We start from the raw sequence: 21140 nt of genomic DNA on the forward strand, positions 1-21140 counted from the left end.
TGGGGGGGGGGGGGGGGGGCGGTTAACACTGAATGACACAGCCGCCTGGACTGTCAGTAATCCAGAGAAGGGCTGCGGACTCGGAGTATGGAGACACCTCACATTCACCACTTGAGTTTGTTATAGTAAGGGGAGGGCGGTAACGTAAAATGACAGTTGTAGACACGTCATTTCTCCCCGCCCACAGATGCCGGCGTCAGGTGACCCTTCAGGTTCCGCCCTCCCTGGCTTCCGGGTCTGGCAGTGACGGGGCAATGTCCTGACGTCATCACCGGCTGCCCTAGACGTATTACTCCGTACCCTTCCACCAGGGTAAAGAGTTCTGGGCCCGTACGGGTGACGGGCAACAGCCGGTCACTTTCACACAGCGTCGGCCTCGGGGTGATTCCCGCAACATGACATCCTAACGCCCCTCCTCCACCCCGCCCGTTCCGTACCCCGGGCCCTGCACATCGGCCTTATCCGGATCCTTCCGCCCAGCCGCGGTGCTGCGGCCCATCAGCCGCCATTTTGGGTGTCCCGGAGCCGAGGAGAGAGCAGCAGCACCGGGCGGTAAGAGCGACAGGGCCCTGGGGAAGGGGGACAGCTGCCAGTCGGGCGGCGCGGGCACGGCCAGCGGCGCTGACACCTTTGGTGCAGTCAGGCTTCATGGTGTCCTGTGACACGGGGATGAACACTGACACGAGTGGAGGGGCTGAGGTCCAGGGACATGGAGGGGAAGGGACAGGAGCTGAGAGGCGGCCACATCTGCTGCAGCCTGATTACCTAATACAGACGAATTGCAGCCCGTAGCTGCTGTGGGACTACAAGTCCCAGCATGCACTGTAAGCACCAGCACCTGGGATGCACGGGTTGCCTCAGTGTGTTCCCCTGGGAAGGTAAAGAGCACTGGCACACCACAGATGGACATTACATCTAATTTTCTGAGGAGACAGAATGTGTCTGCGGTACCTGTTCCAGGGCATGCTGTGACTTGCAGTCCCTGTAAGTTGCAGCCCCCTGTGATCCACAGGTTGCATAAGCCTGGCCTCATTGTGGAAGATGAAGAAATAATGTATATAATAATGCCCCACATTGCAGGTCAGGTCTCCAGGATCTCCGCATCTGTCATCCTGGCAGGAGATCATGGAGACTCGCTCTGGTGATTATCAATATGTCATATGTTCCTCAGTTCCAAGTAGCATTTACAGCATGTATATTATTGGTGCTCCTAGCTCCCCTGCACCGCAGTGTACAGTGACCTAAGTGAGTGTTTCCCTAAAGCTCAGAGGCAACATCAAAATCCGTGCCAGACATCCACCTGTCAGAATGTGTATGTGTATACAAGCCCATCCGCTTGCATTACCTTCAAGCATCAGACCACACTTCCACGCTTAATAGGGTTTCTGACCTTAACCACTGAAAATAATGCTCATGTACAGTGTGTAAGGCCTTATGGACTCTTAACAGAAGTGGCTCCCCCAAATGCACCTCAGTAGCGTAATCCCCCTCCCCAAACATTGTTTTACAGCTTTCTAATTTGTGAGTCTTAAAAATAGAATAATCTGTCTTTTATGCAGTCCCAAGAATACACAACAATCTATCAAATATATATCCTAGTGATGACCCATTGTACACCTGATATTATGAATGGTAGATAGTAATAGTTTTGGCGATCAGCAGTGTCTGTACAGGGAAGAAGATACATCTAGTTAGGGCAGTGTCACAGTTTACAGAGTGCTGTAAGCATGTTACGGTGTTCCCCATTAGAATATGACTGTTGTATCTGCATTGAAGTGGGGAAGCAGGATAAAGTCCATTCGGTGGATGGAAAGGTGCAGTGTACATGAGATGGAGGCAAGGTTATGTGAAACACATCCTAGCCTATAACCCAGACTCCCAAGAAATGTTATTATATACAAAGCAACTTCAGTTCCAAATTTCAAAGATTTCGATTGGTAATTGTCATTCATTTATAGGCAGCACTGGATGGTCATTTTACTGATGTCATGATCATAATAAACACAATAACCGATAAATGTATACAATGAAGCATATAACACATATGTAGATAGCCATGAGCTAGAACGATCCTGCATAAGAGGTGACAGACATGAGTAAGAGAGGACATTAGTAAAAGGCACAGAGTGATTGACTGTACAGGTTGAGTATCCCTTATCCAAAATGCTTGGGACCAGAGGAATTTTGGATATCGGATTTTTCTGTATTTTGGAATAATTGCATACCATAACGAGATATTATGGTGATGGGACCTAAATCTAAGCACAGAATGCATTTATGTTTCATATACACCTTATACACACAGCCTGAAGGTCATTTTAGCCAATATTTTTTATAACTTTTTGCATTAAACAAAGTGTGTGTACATTCACAGAATTCATTTGTGTCATATACACCTTATACACACAGTCTGAAGTTCATTTAATACAATATTTTTAATAACTTTGAGTATTAAACAAAGTTTGTGTACACTGAGCCATCAAAAAACAAAGGTTTCACTATCTCAGTCTCACTCAAAAAAGTCCGTATTTCGGAATATTCCGTATTTCGGAATATTTGGATATGGGATACTCAACCTGTATTAAAAGACTTTATACTGTAACTTAAAAATGTGCTGCAGGCTGAGTGATGCACCTAAGGGGTTCGTTATCTGTTACCGGCGGACGGAATGCTCACTGTGCTCGTCACAGGATAATTTCCCACTCTACGAGTGGGAATAGCCCTGGTGCGCCGGGATTCCGGCATCAGTATCCTGAGTGCCAGCAAATTGACTGCATTCCCATCTAAGGCACCTGGTGGGAGCGCTCTGATGAACCACATAGCTGTATAGAGGCAAAACATGTTTGCGTTGGATTGTTCAGTGAGTGTTTTAGGTTGTTCTAGTATTGGAATATGTTTAATCAAACCTTTATCAGCCAGTGCCTTCAGTGCATTTTAATATTAACTTGCCTAGAAATTCCTGCGTTTCCCTCAGTCCATGCAGATTGGAGCCATGTATAAGAGACTGGTTGGGAGCGATTTGGCACGTGTATGTGTCCCCCATGATTGTGCACCTGATTAGTACATGTAATTCTCAGGCACTAATCCTACAAACTTTATGGAACTGCAAGTTCAGAGTCTAGCAGTGCATGCTGGGTCTTGTAGTGTCACATACCTCTTCCCCCCCCCGTTTTCGCAATCGTTTTGTTTTAATTGGCGTATACTAATAAAGCGCTTGAAGAGGAGTAACTTATTAAAAAGTAGTTTTCATCTTTCTCTTAAGTTGGGGGTCGGCAACCTGTGGCACTCCAGCTGCTGTGGAACTACACATCCCAGCATGCCTTGACGTAGTTTTAGCATGCCCTAACTTCAAAACTGGGGCAGGTTATGCTGGGATGTGTGGTGTGCCACAGGTTGCCTGCCCCTGATGTAAGTAATGTTTAGTGCGCACATGGCATGTGGGTGTGTACAGGGTTTGTCACTGCAATATCAGGTGTGTAGCAATAGGCCTAGGTGTGTAGCAATAGACCGGCATGCATTTGGAAATAATAGAAGCTCTGCAGTGAAGAGAAAGCTTCCAGCAACACCAATGATGTGTAGCAGAAGCAATTAAAGAGATTGGTTTTATTAAAACTTCAAAAAGGAAAGTAGAGGTGTTGCCTATAGCAGTGGTTCTCAGCCTCGGTCCTCAAGTACCCCCAACAGTTCCTGTTTTCCAGGTCATCTAGCAGTTGAACAGGTGTATTCATTACTCACTGACACATTATAAAAGACCCACAGGTGGAGCAAATTATTTCACTTGCAATCCTGTGAGGAGACCTGGAAAACATGAACTGTTGGGGGTACTTGAGGACCGAGGTTGAGAACCACTGGCCTATAGCAGCCTATCAGATTCTAGCTGCTATTATTATTATTATTATTATCCTTTATTTATATGGCGCCACAAGGGTTCCGCAGCGCCCAATTACACAGTACATAAATAATCAAACAGGAAAACAGCAACTTACAGTTGATGACAGTATAGGACAAGTACAGGGTAAATAAACATAGCTACATCAGCAGATGACACTGGAATAAGTATTCGCTATCAAAGAATGGGAAGATTTTCTTGTAGACTAATTAATCTCTGCTTTAATTTTACTGACGGCAATGCTGTGATTGGTTATTTTCTGGGTTTCTGCTCTTATTTTTAAAACAACTTTATGGAAATGACCATAAATGTCCTGCTACCCATAGGAACCATAATACATTAGCTCTGATTGCTGTGCAAGGCAGCCGTTGCACAGATCGGACTGAGTTTTGTGTATGTGATGGATTTTTTAGGGAAGTCTTCAATATGTCAATGGGGTTCATTCAATTCGGCAACAGATGAATAGCACCGGGAATTAGCTCCTGACGCTATTCAATTCAGCTACTAGTTACCCGCAATTGTCTTGAATTCTTCTCTCAACCCCGGGGGGGGGGGAGAAGAAAACCGACAAAAGTGCTGCTGCGCGGCCGGCACGAGGCTGATCCTGTCGGGAATCAGCATCGCCGCGGGTAGTTAAGTCGGAGAATGCCCGTTCTCCCGACAAAACTACCTGTTAAGTCTGCAAGAACGGGCATTCGCCTTAACTTTAGCTGAATTGAATAGCGTCGGGAGCTAATTCCCGGTGCTATTCATCTGTTGCCGAATTGAATCGACCCCATTGTGACATTACAGGAGAAGAGACTAATGGGGAAAGATCTCTGACATGGGATCCGGTCTCTAGGTCGACAGTAACTAGGTCAACCACTATTGGGTGACAGGGTCTCTAGGTCAACATGTTCTAGGTCGACAGGTCAAAAGGTTGACATGAGTTTTTCAGAATTCTTTTCTTTTTTTGAACTTTTTCATATTTATCGATGCACGCGGACTACGATTGGGAATAGTAACCATGCTTTGCCCGAAGCATGGCGAGCAGATACGGTGCACTAATTGGGGTTCTCGGTCACTGTACGGAGAAAACGACACCAAAAAACCATAAAAAACTCATGTTGACCTAGAGACCCTGTCAGCCTAGTTACTGTCGACAATAGTGGTCGACCTACCACACCCCACTGACAGAAGGGGTGCACTAGAGAGAAGTCATGAGAGTATGAGGCTTTTTGTACATGGGGATCCTTGTGGATCAGTTATAGGATTTTATAAAGTAGAAGTTTCAATAGAGGGGGCAGCACATACCAAGCCCACAGTACTGACTGATGAGTCTGTGGAGGTATATTATTGAGCTTGGGTTTGAAGCATAAATAAGAAAAGGGCCAGAAACTATGGATTAAAATTCCAAGTGGTGAAGCATCATGCAAAAGGCGAATACAGGAATCTTAAGACCTAGACCTCACATACTTCTAAACAATATGAGTTGGAATGTGTGCAGTGCTGAGCGATAGGAACGTGGGAGCGGTGGGGGTTGGCGGAGGGGTGGGGGGGGGGGTGGTGGTATTGGTCCTGCATCTTGATGAAGTTGAAGGTGGCACAAGGTCATGGTGCGGATTTATAAAAGAAGGTTAGCGAGTTATACTAGCTGCTGAACAACTCAAGTCTGACTGTGCATGGTTGAGCCTCTAATATTCATGTATTTAAGCTTATTGTGTCTTGGGGAAGGGTCAGGGCATTTAATGCAGGGAGTGGTGCAGAGCTGACAATACACTGGTCTATTATTTGGTCACCGGTTGTAGGTGACATGTTAATGAATGATGTTTGTCTAATGGTATTTCCTCCCCCCCCCCAGAAACACCACTAGTTTGTAATATGCAGTTTTCAGATCTAACAGTGATGTGATTGCTGCTAATTAGCTTGTAGGAAGCCTGTAAGAAATTCTGTTGATAAGAATTTTAAAACAATCCTGCTGTATGTTTGGCAGATTGATGTGCCAAGCTCAGGAGCTGCCATTCTGGCTGGTACTCTGCAAGCTGCCCCAGTGAGTTCTGGCTGTTTTTTTTTATGACAAGGTTACAAAGTCACATTCCAGGCAACGATCCATGGAGGGAAGGAACGCAGATTTCTGTTAATGTTAGAAGATTACTCCTTGGCTGATTAGTTTGGGTATTGGTAAACACTGCTTGCCTCTTCTGGTTGCCTCAGGAGCTTTCGTGGACTTATCGGTTTGGGTCCTGAAGGGTGAGGTATGATTTTCGACCGTTATCCTGTATTTATTCATCATGTCTACTCGGGTGATATGTCGACATGATGAACTGTTGACAAACCTACCGTGGTAGTCTGTTACCTTCTCCCAGAGACAGTTGCAGCTCCAATGTTGTCTTCTGGGTTCTGGCGATGCCTTGACTGTTTCTTCTGGTGCAGAGCTGTTATGCTGCAGCATTCCGGTGAATATCTATATGACTAACCCTCCTGGCGGCGCTTAGCCCTAACCGTCGGCATTCTCAGAATGTTGATCTTTTGCATGCCAACATTTCAGATGTCAACATTCTGGACCTGTTGACAGTTGGTGACTTTTGTCTACCTTGTTTGAACCATGTCAATGTTACAAATGTTGACATGGTTACTGTTGACCATTTGACCTGATATCGTCCTGAATAGTGCTCAAGGAACAATTAAGCAGGGGACACACTGGAGGGATGTTGGGGCAATTTGGCATTACGTAGCGCCAAATCGCCTCATTGCTCAGTGTGTACAGGTGATTGCGTGTTCCCGTTGTCGATAGCAACAGACGCTATGATGTGCTGCACATCAAACCTAGTGATATCGCTAGCGACCTTATTTATGCTTATGAAGGACAGAATAAGATTGTTCCGTCCTTTATAAAATTGTTCCAGTGTGTACACAGAGTCTTGGCTCAGTGGCATTCGTTCCGATGTCTGAACGAATGCCCAGTGTGTACCCAGCAGTGTTGCATAGAATAGATTGAAGGTAATATATTGATGCCCCTCTTCATTTCTCTCATACCGGCTTTCCACTTTGGTATCACTATAATATATGGTTTCTCTGGCGATATGACCAACAACAGCTGATTCGTAGTTGCACCCAGGTTTGTCACAGTTATACTCGCACTGCTTGCACGGATCTAAATGCGGCGTACACATCTCATGTCTACATACCTGGTTACATGGCCAGTATCCTAATCACTGCACACTTGCACCGGATTCAGTATGATATGCCAGTGCTTGGGATCCCGCAGTCAGAATGCCGACTCCGGGATCCCAAAGCCTACAATGCTGACAGGGGTGAGTTGGGGCTGTTCCCCTCTACTCTACCTCCTAACCCTCCCTTCCTGCAGCGTAACCCTAACCTCCCCCTATGGGGCCTAACCCTAACCTCCCTGAGGCAGTGCTTAAACCTAATCTCCTCCCCCCCATAATCCTAACCCTTCCTTCCCCGTAGCCAAACCCAAACCCTCCTTGTGGGTGTCTAACCCCCCACAGCCTAACCTTAACCTCCCCGGGTGGTGGCTAAACTAAGTTCCTCTTGGCTGCCACTCTCTGGTCTGTATCTCAGTGCTTCCTCCCCAAAAGCAGCTCGCAGTCGGCCAAAACTCTCCAGCTGTTGCAGACCAATCTTGTAGAAGATCGTGGCTCTCCACTGGTCTCTGTTGAGCTCCATAATCACAAAAACTCTCTCCAACTACCGACCCATCTCTCTCCTCCCTTTTGCCTCCAAACTCCTTGAGCGTATTGTCTACAACCGCTTTACATCCTTTCTTTCCTCACACTCACTGCTTGACCCATTCCAGTCTGGCTTCCGTCCTCTCCACTCCACTGAAACTGCCCTTACAAAAGTATGCAATGACCTCCATGCTGCCAAATCTAAGGGCCACTACTCTCTACTTAGTCTTCTTGATCTCTCTGCTGCTTTTGACACCGTGGACCATCCTCCTACTGCAAATCCTTCACTCCATTGGTCTGCGTGATACTGCCCTCTCTTGGCTGTCTTCCTACCTCTCTGACCGTTCATTCTCTGTCTCCTCTCATGACTCCACCTCCCCCTCACTTCCACTAACTGTAGGTGTACCCCAAGGTTCTGTACTTGGTCCTCTTCTTTTCTCTCTCTATACATCCTCACTAGGTAAGCTCATTAGTTCTTTTGGTTTCCAATATCATCTCTATGCTGATGACAATCTATCTTTCCTCTCCGGACCTCTCCCCTGCTCTCCTCACTCGTATCTCCAACTGTCTCTCTGCTACCTCTTCCTGGATGTCCAGCGCTTTCTTAAACTTAACATGTCTAAGACCAGGCTGAGCACCTTCCCTCCCTCCCGCATAACCTCACCTCCCACAATCTCCTTATCTATTGATGTCACTACTATCTCCTCTAGCCCCCAAGTGCGCTGTCTTGGAGTAATTCTTGACTCCTCCCTCTCCTTCAAACCACACATTCAGCACTTCTCACAATCCTGCCGTTTTCATCTAAATAATATTTCCAGGAACAGACCCTTTCTGACCCAGGACGCTACTAAGACCCTTATCCACTCACTGGTCATCTCCAGACTGGACTACTGTAATCTCACTCCCACGTCACCTCCCCCTGCCGCTGGGTCGCCCGTCTGCCGTATCGGCGGTTGGGCAGCTCGGCGGCGGGTCGCGCAGTGTATAGGGCCCTTTAGAGATTACAGTTCACATCCAGGCAGATTGTGTCTACTCTCCCTATGCATCGCACATCTTGAACCTTATTGCACACCCCTCGTATATAATAATAATCTGTTAAATCTTCAACTTCCAGATATTCAGCTATTGAGCCTCACAGGGAGCATTCGCTGATGCTGCCAGTATGAGTAATTGCTGCATAAAAGTATCATGCTGTGATTCTGACTCATGTTATTTTTCAGTACTTTGGGGAATCTGTCTCTACTATTGCAAGCAAGTAACCTGCCCGTTATACAGGTTTGTATTTAGAGCATAGTACATAGACGTCAGGTCTTCTGTATTATGTTACGGTCTATGGAAATAGTGTTTAGCCACAAAGTCTCAAATTCCTACTGATCTCTTACTTAGAATCGCTTGCTCTTTTTTCATTCAAATGTGGCTCCCAACACTCAAAGTCACATGACCACAAGAGATCTGTAAACCGCTTCACTCCAGCCAGACATGCAGCAGCACTACGTAGACTGAGAACTGAGGGAGCCAAATACACACGGGGGAGCTGGCTGGAGTGACACTGGCGGGTGCTGGCTGGAGTGACACATGGGAGAACTGAAGTGTATTATGTGAATCTGGCTTTTCAATATTTCTCTAACGTCCTAAGTGGATGCTGGGGACTCCGTAAGGACCATGGGGAATAGCGGCTCCGCAGGAGACTGGGCACATCTAAAGAAAGCTTTAGGACTAACTGGTGTGCACTGGCTCCTCCCCCTATGACCCTCCTCCAAGCCTCAGTTAGATTTCTGTGCCCGACGAGAAGGGTGCACACTAGGGGCTCTCCTGAGCTTCTTAGTGAAAGTTTTAGTTTAGGTTTGTTATTTTCAGTGAGACCTGCTGGCAACAGGCTCACTGCATCGAGGGACTAAGGGGAGAAGAAGCGAACTCACCTGAGTGCAGAGTGGATTGGGCTTCTTGGCTACTGGACATTAGCTCCAGAGGGACGATCACAGGCTCAGCTTGGATGGGTCCCGGAGCCGCGCCGCCGGCCCCCTTACAGAGCCAGAAGAGCGAAGAGGTCCGGAAAAATCGGCGGCAGAAGACGTTCCTGTCTTCAATAAGGTAGCGCACAGCACTGCAGCTGTGCGCCATTGCTCTCAGCACACTTCATACTCCGGTCACTGAGGGTGCAGGGCGCTGGGGGGGGCGCCCTGAGACGCAATAAAACATGATAAAAATACCTTACATGGCAAAAAATACATCACATATAGCTCCTGGGCTATATGGATGCATTTAACCCCTGCCAGAATATACAGAAAAACGGGAGATAAGGCCGCCGAAAAGGGGGCGGAGCCTATCTCCTCAGCACACTGGCGCCATTTTCCCTCACAGCTCAGTTGGAGGGAAGCTCCCTGGCTCTTCCCTGCAGTCACTACACTACAGAAAGGGTTAAAAAAAGAGAGGGGGGCACTAATTAGGCGCAGTATTAAAACATACAGCAGCTATAAGGGGAAAAACACTTATATAAGGTTATCCCTGTATATATATAGCGCTCTGGTGTGTGCTGGCATACTCTCCCTCTGTCTCCCCAAAGGGCTAGTGGGGTCCTGTCCTCTATCAGAGCATTCCCTATGTGTGTGCTGTTTGTCGGTACGTTTGTGTCGACATGTATGAGGAGAAAAATGATGTGGAGACGGAGCAGAGTGTCTGTAACAGTGATGTCACCACCTAGGGGGTCGACACCTGAGTGGATGTACTGTTGAAAATTACGTGACAGTGTCAGCTCTGTATAAAAAAACAGTGGTTGACATGAGACAGCCGGCTACTCAGCTTGTGCCTGTCCAGACGTCTCATAGGCCGTCAGGGGCTCTAAAGCGCCCGTTACCTCAGATGGCAGATACAGACGCCGACACGGATACTGACTCCTGTGTCGACGGTGAAGAGACAACCGTGATTTCCAGTAGGGCCACACGTTACATGATTGAGACAATGGAAAATGTTTTATACATTTCTGATAATACGAGTACCACCAAAAAGGGGTATTATGTTCGGTGAGGGAAAAACTACCTGTAGTTTTCCTGAATCTGAGAAATAAAATGAGGTGTGTGATGATGCGTGGGTTTCCCCCCGATAACAATTGATAATTTCTTAAAAAGTATTGGCTGTATACCCTTTCCCGACAGAGGTTAGGGTGCGTTGGGAAACACCCCCTAGGGGGGATAAGGCGCTCACACGCTTGTAAAAACAAGGGCTCTACCCTCTCATGAGATGGCCGCCCTTAAGGATCCTGCTGATAGAAAGCAGGAGGGTATCCAAAAATGTATTCACACACACACATACTGCGACCAGCAATCGCCTCAGCCTGGAGGTGCAGTGCTGGGTTGGCATGGTCGGATTCCCTGACTGGAAATATTGATATCCTAGATAAGGATAGTATATTATTGCCTATAGAGCATTTAAAAGATGCATTTCTATATATGCATGATGCACAGCGGAATATTTGCCGACTGGCATCAAGTATAAGTGCGTTGTCCAATTCTACCAGTAAAATGGTCAGGTGATGCGGATTCCAAACGGCATTTGGAAGTATTGCCTTTGAAAAGGGGACATTTGGGGTCGGTCTTTTAGACCTGGTGGCCACGGCAACAACTGGGAAATCCACGTTTGTACCCCAGGTCGCCTCTCAAAATAAGACGCCGTATTATCAGGCGCAGTCCTTTGTTGGCAAGCGGACAAAAGGTTCCTCTTTTCTGCTCGTGACAGAGGGAGAGGAAAAAGGCTGAAGAGATTACCCAGTTCCCAGGAACAGAAATCCTTTCCCGCCTCTGCAAAGCCCTCAGTATGACGCTAGGGCCTTACAAGCTCAGGCACGGTGGGGGCCCGTTCTCAATGAATTTCAGTGCGCAGTGGGCTCACTCGCAAGTAGACCCCTGGATCCTTCAGGTAATATCTCAAGGGTACATATTGAAATTCGAGACGTCTCCCCCTCGCCGTTTCCAAAAGTCGGCTTTACCGACGTCTCCCTCTGACAGGGAGGCAGTTTTGGAAGCCATTCACAAACTGTATTCCCAGCAGGTGATAATCAAGGTACCCCTCCTGCAACAGGGAACGGGGTATTATTCCACACTATTGTGGTACCAAAGCCAGACGGCTCGGTGAGACCGATTCTAAATCTAAAATCTTTGAACACTTACAGAGGTTCAAATTCAAGATTGAGTCACTCAGAGCAGTGATTGCGAACCTGGAAGAAGGGGACTACATGATGTCTCGGGACATCAAGGATGCTTACCTTCATGTCAAAATTTACCCTTCTCACCAAGGGTACCTCAGGTTATGGTACAGAACTGTCACTATCAGTTCAGACGCTGCCGTAGGGATGGTCCACGGCACCCCGGGTCTTTACCAAGGTAATGGCCGAAATGATATCCCTTCGAAGGAAGGGAATTTTAGTTATCCCTTACTTGGACGATTCCCTGATAAGGGTAAGATCCAGGGAACAGTTGGAAGTCGGTGTAGCACTATCTCAGGTAGTGTTGCGGCAGCACGATTGGATTCTCAATATTCCAAAATCGCAGCTGGTTCCGACGACTTGTCTTCTGTTTCCTAGGGATGTTCCTGGACACAGTCCAGAAAAAAGGTGTTTCTCCCGGAAGAGAAAGCCAGGGAGTTATCCGAGCTAGTCAGGAACCTCCTAAAACCGAACCAAGTCTCAGTGCATCAATGCACAAGGGTTCTGGGTAAAAATGGTGGCTTCCTACGAAGCAATCCCATTCGTTAGATTCCACGCAAGAACTTTCCAGTGGAACCTACTGGACAAATGGTCCGGGTCGCATTTTCAGATGCATCAGCGGATAACCCTGTCACCAAGGACAAGGGTATCCATCATGTGGTGGTTGCAGAGTGCTCATCTTCTAGAGTGCCGCAGATTCGGCATTCAGGACTGGGGCCTGGTGACCACGGATGCCAGCCTGCGAGGCTGGGGAGCAGTCACACAGGGAAGGAATATCCAGGGCTTAGGGTCAAGCCTGGATACATCACTTCACATAAATATCCTGAAGCTAAGGGCCATTTACAATGCTCTAAGCTTAGCAAGACCTCTGCTTCAAGGTCAGCCGGTGTTGATCCAGTCGGACAACATCATGGCAGTCACCCACGTAAACAGACAGGGTGGCACAAGAAGCAGGAGGGCAATGGCAGAAGCTGCAGGGATTCTTCGCTGGGCGGAAAATCATGTGATAGCACTGTCAACAGTATTCATTCCGGGAGTGGACAACTGGGAAGCAGACTTCCTCAGCACGTCCTCCACCCGGGAGAGTGGGGACTTCACCCAGAAGTCGTCCACATGATTAAAAAACTCGACAGGTATTGCGCCAGGTCAAGAGACCCTCAGGCAATAGTTGTAGACGCTCTGGTAACACCGTGGGTGTACCAGTCAGTGTATGTGTTCCCTCCTCTGCCTCTCATACCCAAGGTACTGAGATTGATAAGATGGAGAGGAGAAAGCACTATATTCGTGGCTCCGGATTGGCCAAGAAGGACTTGGTAACCGGAACTTCAAGAGATGCTCACGGAGGATCCGTGGCCTCTACCTCTAAGAAGGGACCTGCTCCAGCAAGGACCCTGTCTGTTCCAAGACTTACCGCGGCTGCGTTTGACGGCATGGCGGTTGAACGCCGGATCCTGAAGGAAAAAAGGCATTCCGGATGAAGTCATCCCTATCCTGATCAAAGCCAGGAAGGATGTAACCGCAAAAACATTATCACCGCAATTGGCGAAAATGTTGCGTGGTGCGAGGCCAGTAAGGCCCGACGGAGGAAATTCAACTGGGTCGATTCCTACATTTCCTGCAAACAGGAGTGTCTATGGGCCTGAAATTGGGGTCCATTAAGGTTCAAATTTCGGCCCTGTCAATTTTCTTCCAAAAAGAACTAGCTTCAGTCCCTGAAGTTCAGACGTTTGTAAAAGGGGTACTGCATATACAGCCTCCTTTTGTGCCTCCAGTGGCACTTTGGGATCTCAATGTAGTTTTGGGTTCCAAAAGTCACATTGGTTTGAACCACTTAAATCTGTGGAGTTAAAATATCTCACATGGAAAGTGGTCATGCTGTTGGCCCTGGCCTGGGCCAGGCGCGTGTCAGAATTGGCGGCTTTATCCTAAAAAAGCCCTTATCTGATGTTCCATTCGGACAGGGCGGAATTGAGGACTCGTCCTCAGTTTCTCCCCAAGGTGGTTTCAGCGTCTCACCTGAACCAACCTATTGGTGGTGCCTGCGGCTACTAGGGACTTGGAGGCCTCCAAGTTGCCAGACGTTGTCAGTGCCCTGAAAATATATGTTTCCAGGACGGCTGGAGTCAGGAAATCTGACTCGCTGTTTATCCTGTGTGCACCCAACAAGCTGGGTGCTCCTGCTTCTAAGCAGACTATTGCTCGTTGGATTTGTAGTACAATTCAGCTTGCACATTCTGTGGCAGGCCTGCCACAGCCAAAAATCTGTAAATGCCCACTCCACAAGGAAGGTGGGCTCATCTTGGGCGGCTGCCCGAGGGGTCTCGGCTTTACAACTTTGCCGAGCAGCTACTTGGTCAGGAGCAAATACGTTTGTAAAATTCTACAAAATTGATATCCTGGCTGAGGAGGACCTGGAGTTCTCTCATTTGGTGCTGCAGAGTCATCCGCACTCTCCCGCCCGTTTGGGAGCTTTGGTATAATCCCCATGGTCCTTACGGAGTCCCCAGCATCCACTTAGGACGTTAGAGAAAATAAGAATTTACTTACCGATAATTCTATTTCTCATAGTCCGTAGTGGATGCTGGGCGCCCATCCCAAGTGCGGATTGTCTGCAATACTTGTACATAGTTATTGTTACAAAAATCGGGTTGTTATTGTTGTGAGCCATCTTTCAGAGGCTCCTCTGTTATCATGCTGTTAACTGGGTTCAGATCACAGGTTATACGGTGTGATTGGTGTGGCTGGTATGAGTCTTACCCGGGATTCAAAATCCTTCCTTATTGTGTACGCTCGTCCGGGCACAGTATCCTAACTGAGGCTTGGAGGAGGGTCATAGGGGGAGGAGCCAGTGCACACCAGTTAGTCCTAAAGCTTTCTGTAGATGTGCCCAGTCTCCTGCGGAGCCGCTATTCCCCATGGTCCTTACGGAGTCCCCAGCATCCACTACGGACTATGAGAAATAGAATTATCGGTAAGTAAATTCTTATTATTTTATGCGGATCTGGCCTTTTCAATTATTTGATGTAGAAGTGGCTTTTTCATTGTATTTTATGTTGGATCTGGCTTTTTCAATGTATTTTATACCAGGGGCGTGGCCTAGCAGGCACAAGGTCACACCCCATTTTTGCAAGTGCGCCTTCGGCTCGAAGTCGGCTCTTTGATGTACCTAACAAGATTTCTTGGCTCTTTGTCTCTGACTGGTTGGCCACCCCTGACTTAGATCATCCTCCGCTGTTTTAGTTGGTTTCCATATTATTAGTGTTATCCTCTATTTGTATAGCTCCTGCATGTTTCTAGACTCGGAAATAGATAAAGTACCAGCCAGTCAGACCATAACTGTCATTTCTCTTACGTCCTAGAGGATATTGGGGTTCCATTTAGTACCATGGGGTATGGACTGGTCCACTAGGAGCCATGGGCACTTTAAGAATTTGATAGTGTGGGCTGGCTCCTCCCTCTATGCCCCTCCTACCAGACTCCGTTTAGATAATATGCCCGGAGGAGCCGGTCACACTTATGAAAGCTCTTGAAGAGTTTTCTGCATTTATTTTATATGTTTGATATTTTCAGGCAGGGCTTGTTGGCACCAGCCTGCCTGCTATGTGGGACTTAGGAGGGGAGGGACGGGGGATGGCCCAATCTCTTGAAGGGTTAATGGTCCCGTTCCCTTCTGACAGGATACTGAGGGGCAGTTTTATTGAGCCTGGTGAAGTGATAAAGTGGAAGGTGATAATGCACCAGCCAATCAGCTCCTAACTACCATGTTACAGGCTGGGTTTGAAAAATGACAGTGAGGAGCTGACTGGCTGGTGCATTATCACCTTCCACTTTATCACTTCACCAGGCTTAATAAATCTGCCCCTGAGGGAACTATTCGCAAGCCCCACCACGGCGAGCGTACATTCCCGCAGCACGCCACCACCCCTAACAGAGCCAGAAGAATGAAGATTGGTGAGTACTAAGCCGGCGTCCCAGTTAGCAGGGTGCTGGCCATTATGGCGGCACGATGGTATGGAGAGGCACGGCTTCTAACCGTGGCGAAATGCGTCTCCACAGTACACAGCTGCGTCTCCGTACACTGTGCACAGTACCCACACTGGCAAAAACAGCCTTAAAACAGTTTTCTCTCCATTTTAAGCACCAGATTCCATCAACCAGTATAAAAAATGAGGGAAGACCACGCACCATTGAAGGGGCGGGGCCTTCACTATGAGCGGATCCAGCAGCTCGCCAGCGCCATTTTCCCTCTGCAGTGGATGCTGAATGACAGAGAAGTGCAGCTCCCCCGGAGAGACTCCAGATTATATCAGCGGTACCAGGGGGTCATAGCAGGGGGAAAGCGATTATTAGTGTACTAAGTCCCCTATCGGGGTACTTAGTCTGCGACCCGGCTAAGCTTGGCATTATCGATAAGGGCGCAGTGGGGGCTGGCTCCAAATAACTGTGTCTCCCTGAAGGGCTCTTTGTGGGTTAATTGTGCTTAACCTTTAACCTTTTCCTGTGTGTGCAGTCACATTTACATTATGTCAGGCAAAGAGTGTGCTTCTTGTACAGCAGAGTGTTCCTCTTCACCAGGGGGCTCACTACTGGGTACTCAGGGCATTGCACCTTCCCAGAATAGCGGGGCTGAACCGGAGCGGGCTATTTCCATTAATGGAATTATCTCCAGTATTTCTCCGAAATGAATGAGAAAGAGACTCAATACTTAAGACAGACTATGGATAAGCTTATGAACAGAGGCTCAGTCCCCTCCCATTTGTCCGCAAAAATTATCTCTGGCCCATGTCCTGCAGTCTGACTCTGACGGGTCAGACATGGAGGAGGGCGAAGTGGATTTGGGGGGGGGGGGGGGGGGGATGCTACTCTGTCACAGGGAATAGATGCTCCCATAGAGGCTATCAGACATGCTCTGCAAATTCCTGATAAGGTGTCAGAGGAGTGTGAAGAATCTTATTTTAATGTAAAAAAGAAGTCCTCAGTCACTTCCTGCGTCAAAGGAATTGAATACCCTGTTTGAAGGACCGTGGGTCAATCCTGATAAGAAATTTCAAATCCCTAAAAGGTTGCTCTCATCTTTTCCTTTTCTGATAGTGGACGCATCAGTCTCTAGGCTGTCACGAAAATTTTTATGGTCTGTCCCTGGTGCAGCCTCCCTAAAAGACACGGCTCATCCTAAATTTGAGACTACACTCAAATCATTGTACACAGCTGCTGGGGTGGCCCAGAGACCCAATATTGCATGTGCATGGATCACTAAAGCCATTGCTAAATGGTCAGGTAACCTAATTGAGGGGTTAGGTTCCTTGTCTAGGGAGGACGTTGTTTTACTCCTGCAGCATATACAGGACTCTACGAACTTTAGGGTGGAAGCCATAAAAGAGATAGGCATGCGTAATGCACGCACCACCGCTATGGCAGTGTCAGCACGCAGGGGTTTGTGTCTACGCCAGTGGACTGCTGACGCGGACTCCAGGAAAGGCGTGGAAGGCCTACCATTCACAGGAGAGGCATTGTTTGGAGATGAACTAGACAAATGGATCTCCAAAGCTACTGCGGGTAAGTCTATGCATTTTCCTTCCGCAGCTCCCCCAGCCAGGAAAGCTTATTCAGTTTCAAATTTACAGTCCTTTTGGACGGCCAAGTTTAATGGCAAATCCAGAACTGCTTCTACGGCCTCCAGAGGCGCAAGAGGTAAACCACGCAAACCGGCAACTGCAGGTGCTCAGGAACAGAGCTCAGGCTCATCTTCCTCAAAGCCTTCAGCATGACAGTGGACCGCAATGCCTGGAGGGCTGTCAGCTGGGAGCCCGACTAAAATTCTTCAGTCACATCTGGTCAAGTTCTTGCCGGGATCCCTGGGTCATAGATCTTATTTCCCATGGCTACAGACTGGAGTTCCAAGAGCTCCCACCTCATAGATTCTTAGTGTTCACTCTAGGATTTGGGCAGGGCAGGGCGCCGGACTGAGAGGGGCACAAGCGTGCGCACGCAAAATAGGGGGCGTGGTTGTTTCGCGTAATAAAAGTGGGCGGTTTAGCCCACAGACGTCAAAAAACGGGGCGTAGGCGGCCGGCGGCGTCACTGTTGGGGGCGTGCCCAGCACCTACGGAGGTGCTGGGCTTCCCCCAAGCGCTCTCACAGCGTGAATGGATGCCGTGCGCATGCGCACGGCATCTTTATACGCTGGGAGGGCAGGAAGCGGGCGGCTGTTTTAGCAGGGTGCCGCAGAAAAGCAGGGCGGATTTTGCCCTTAAAAAAGTGGACAGGGCGCGGCGCCCTGCTAAAACAGCCTAGCGTGAACACTAGATTCTTCAAATTAGGCTTACCAGTTTCACAAGAGGCAAGTATAACTTTACAGCATGCCATCCAAAAACTGGTACAGACTCAAGTCATTGTTCCAGTTCCACCTCATCTGCAAAACAAGGGGTACTAATCCAGCTTGTTTGTAGTACCGAAACCAGACGGTTCGGTACGACCTATTCTGAACCTCAAGTCCTTGAACCCGTTCTTAAGAGTGTTCAAGATGGAGTCTCTGAGAGCGGTGATCTCAGGTCTGAAGGAAGGGGAATTCCTAGTGTCTCTGGATATCAAGGATGCGTACCTTCACATTTCGATCTGGCCGCCTCATCAGGCTTACCTACGGTTTGCACTGCAGGACTGTCACTACCAGTTCCAGGCCCTGCCATTTGGTCTCTCCACGGCACTGAGGGTATTCACCAAAGTGATGGAGAGATGTTTATACTTCCAAACAGGGAGTGAATATAATTCCGTACCTGGACGATCTTCTGATAAAGGTGCTGTCCAGGGAGAGGTTGCTGGACAGCATTGGTCTCTCAACCAAACTTCTCCAGGATCACGGGTGGATTCTGAATTTTCCGAAATTTCACCTGGAGCCAACATGGAGGCTTCCATTCCTGGGAATGATACTGGACACGGAGTAGCAGAAAGTGTTCCTTCCGATGGAAAAGGCATTCGTAATCCAGTCGATGGTTTAGGATGTCCTGAAGCCAACCCGGATATCTGTGCATCTATACATTCGCCTTTTGGGGTAAAAATGGTGACCTCTTACGAGGCGCTTCAATATGGAAGGTTTCACACAAGACCCTTCCAGCTCGATCTGTTGGACAAATGGTCCGGATCTCATCTTCACATGCATCAGAGGATCCGTCTGTCGCCAAAAGCCATGACCTCCCTTCTGTGGTGGCTACAGATTTCTCACCTCGTTGAGGGTCGGAGGTTCGGAATTCAGGAGTGGATTCTGTTAACCACGGATGCAAGCCTCAGAGGTTGGGGAGCAGACACCCAGGGGGTGCAGTTTCAAGGAAGATGGTCAAGTCAGGAAGTCCTCCTTCCAATCAACATTCTGGAACTCAGGGCCATGTACAACGCCCTTCTGCAGGCCTCATATCTTCTTCAAGATCGGGCCATTCAGGTCCGATCGGACAATGTGACAGCAGTGACGTACATAAACCGACAGGGCGGAACGAAAAGCAGAGCAGCAATGTCAGAGGTGTCAAGAATTCTCCTCTGGGCAGAAAAAAATGCGGTGGCGTTGTCAGCGGTTTTCGTTCCGGGAGTAGACAACTGAGAAGCAGACTTCCTCAGCGGACACGACCTGCACCCGGGGCAGTAGGGCCTTCACCCGGAAGTTTTCAGGTGCTTGACACATCGATGGGGATATCCACAAATCGACATAATGGCTTCTCGTCTCAACTAGAAGCTCAAGCGGTATTGTTCCAGGTCAAGACACCCACAGGCAGTGGCGGTAGACGCTCTAACGACTCCATGGGTCTAGCAGATGGTGTATGTGTTTCCTCCACTTCCTCTGATCCCAACAATTCTAAAAAGAATAAAAAGGGAAAAGGTTCAAGCAATACTCATTGCTACGGACTGGCCAAGAAGGGCCTGGTACGCGGACCTTCTGGAGATGCTCCTCGAAGATCCGTGGCCTCTACCTCTTCGCAAGGATCTTCTGCAACAGGGCCCGTTCGTCTATCAGGACTTACCGTGGCTACGTTTTGACAGCATGGAAGTTGAACGGCTGATTCTAGCCAGAAGAGGGATCCCTAACAAAGTTATCCCGACTATGATCCAAGCCAGGAGGGGCTAACGTCTAAACATTACCACCGTATTTGGAAGAAATACGTCTCTTGGTGTGAAAGCAGAAAATATTCTGCAGTGGACTTAAAATATCTTATGTGGAAGACACACTGTTGGCCTTGTCTTCAGCAAGACGTGTGTCAGAGCTGGGGTCTTTGTCTCACAAAAGTCCCTATTTAATTTTCCATGAGGACAGAGCTGAACTCAGAACTCGTCAGCAATTTCTTCCTAAAGTGGTGTCTGTGTTTTCACATCAACCAACCTATTGTGGTTCCGGTTGTCACTGACAACTCTGCTACTTCAAAGTCTTTGGATGTTGTGAGGGCTTTGAAGGTATACGTAAAGAGGAGAGCTCGTCACAGGAAATCCGACTCGCTGTTTGTTCTCTATGATCCCAATAAAATTGAGTGTCCTGCTTTAAAGCAGACAATTGCATGCTGGATCAGGCTCACTATTCAGCATGCTTCTTCTGCGGCAGGTTTGCCGGTTTCAAAATCTGTACAGGCCCACTCTACTAGGTCGGTGGGTTCTTCCTGGGCGGCTGCCTGGGGTGTCTCGGCTTTACAGCTCTGCTGAGCGGCTACTTGGTCTGGTTCGAACATGTTTGTTAAGTTCTACAAGTTCGATACTTTGGCCTCTGAGGACCTTCAGTTCAGTCAATTAGTTCTGCAGAAACCTTAACACTCTCCCACCCGGTTTGGGAGCTTTGGTACATCCCCATGGTGCTAAATTGAACCCCAGTATCCTCTAGGACGTAAGAGAAAATAGGAATTTATTTACATACCGGTAAATCCTTTTATCGTAGTCCTTAGAGGATAAGGGGCACCCGCCTGGTGCCTCGTTTTTCCTGCACTGTTACTTGGTTAAGTCTTGTTGGTTCAGCTGTTGCTGTTCCTGTTTAAAGTTGGGTTAGCATAGCTTTCCTCTGATTTGTTTGTGTGCTGGTTTGGAATCTCACCACTATCCTTTATATCAGACATGTCCAAACTGCGGCTGTTGAGAAACTACACATCCCAGCATGCCCTGACACAGCTTTAGCATTCTCTGACGGCAAAACTGTGTCAGGGCATGCTGGGATATGTAGTTTCACAACAGCTGGAGGGCCGCAGGTTGGACATGCCTGCTTTATATCCTTCTCTCAAAGTATGCCTGTCTCCTCGGTCACAGTTTCCTAGACTGAGTCTGGTAGGAGGGGCATAGAGGGAGGAGCCAGCCCACACTGTCAAATTCTGAAAGTGCCCATAGCTCCTAGTGGACCCGTCTATACCCCATGGTACTAAAT

The 21140-nt window shown here is 48.2% G+C and overlaps 1 protein-coding gene across 2 annotated transcripts in view; it reads left to right on the forward strand.

Annotated features, from left to right (window-relative positions):
* Positions 1–220: 220 nt before the first annotated feature.
* AP1G1 (adaptor related protein complex 1 subunit gamma 1) overlaps positions 221–21140 on the forward strand; it is a 192159-nt gene continuing 171239 nt past the window's right edge. The window contains exon 1 of one of the 2 annotated variants that reach the window (XM_063945487.1): positions 221–552. The gene's annotated coding sequence lies outside the window, so the exon portion shown is untranslated. The remainder of the gene's footprint in view (positions 553–21140) is intronic. The other variant, XM_063945486.1, reaches the window with a different exon arrangement.

The sequence above is a fragment of the Pseudophryne corroboree genome, chromosome 11 (genome assembly GCF_028390025.1).
Source record: "Pseudophryne corroboree isolate aPseCor3 chromosome 11, aPseCor3.hap2, whole genome shotgun sequence".
NCBI classification, from domain to species: Eukaryota; Metazoa; Chordata; class Amphibia; order Anura; family Myobatrachidae; genus Pseudophryne; species Pseudophryne corroboree.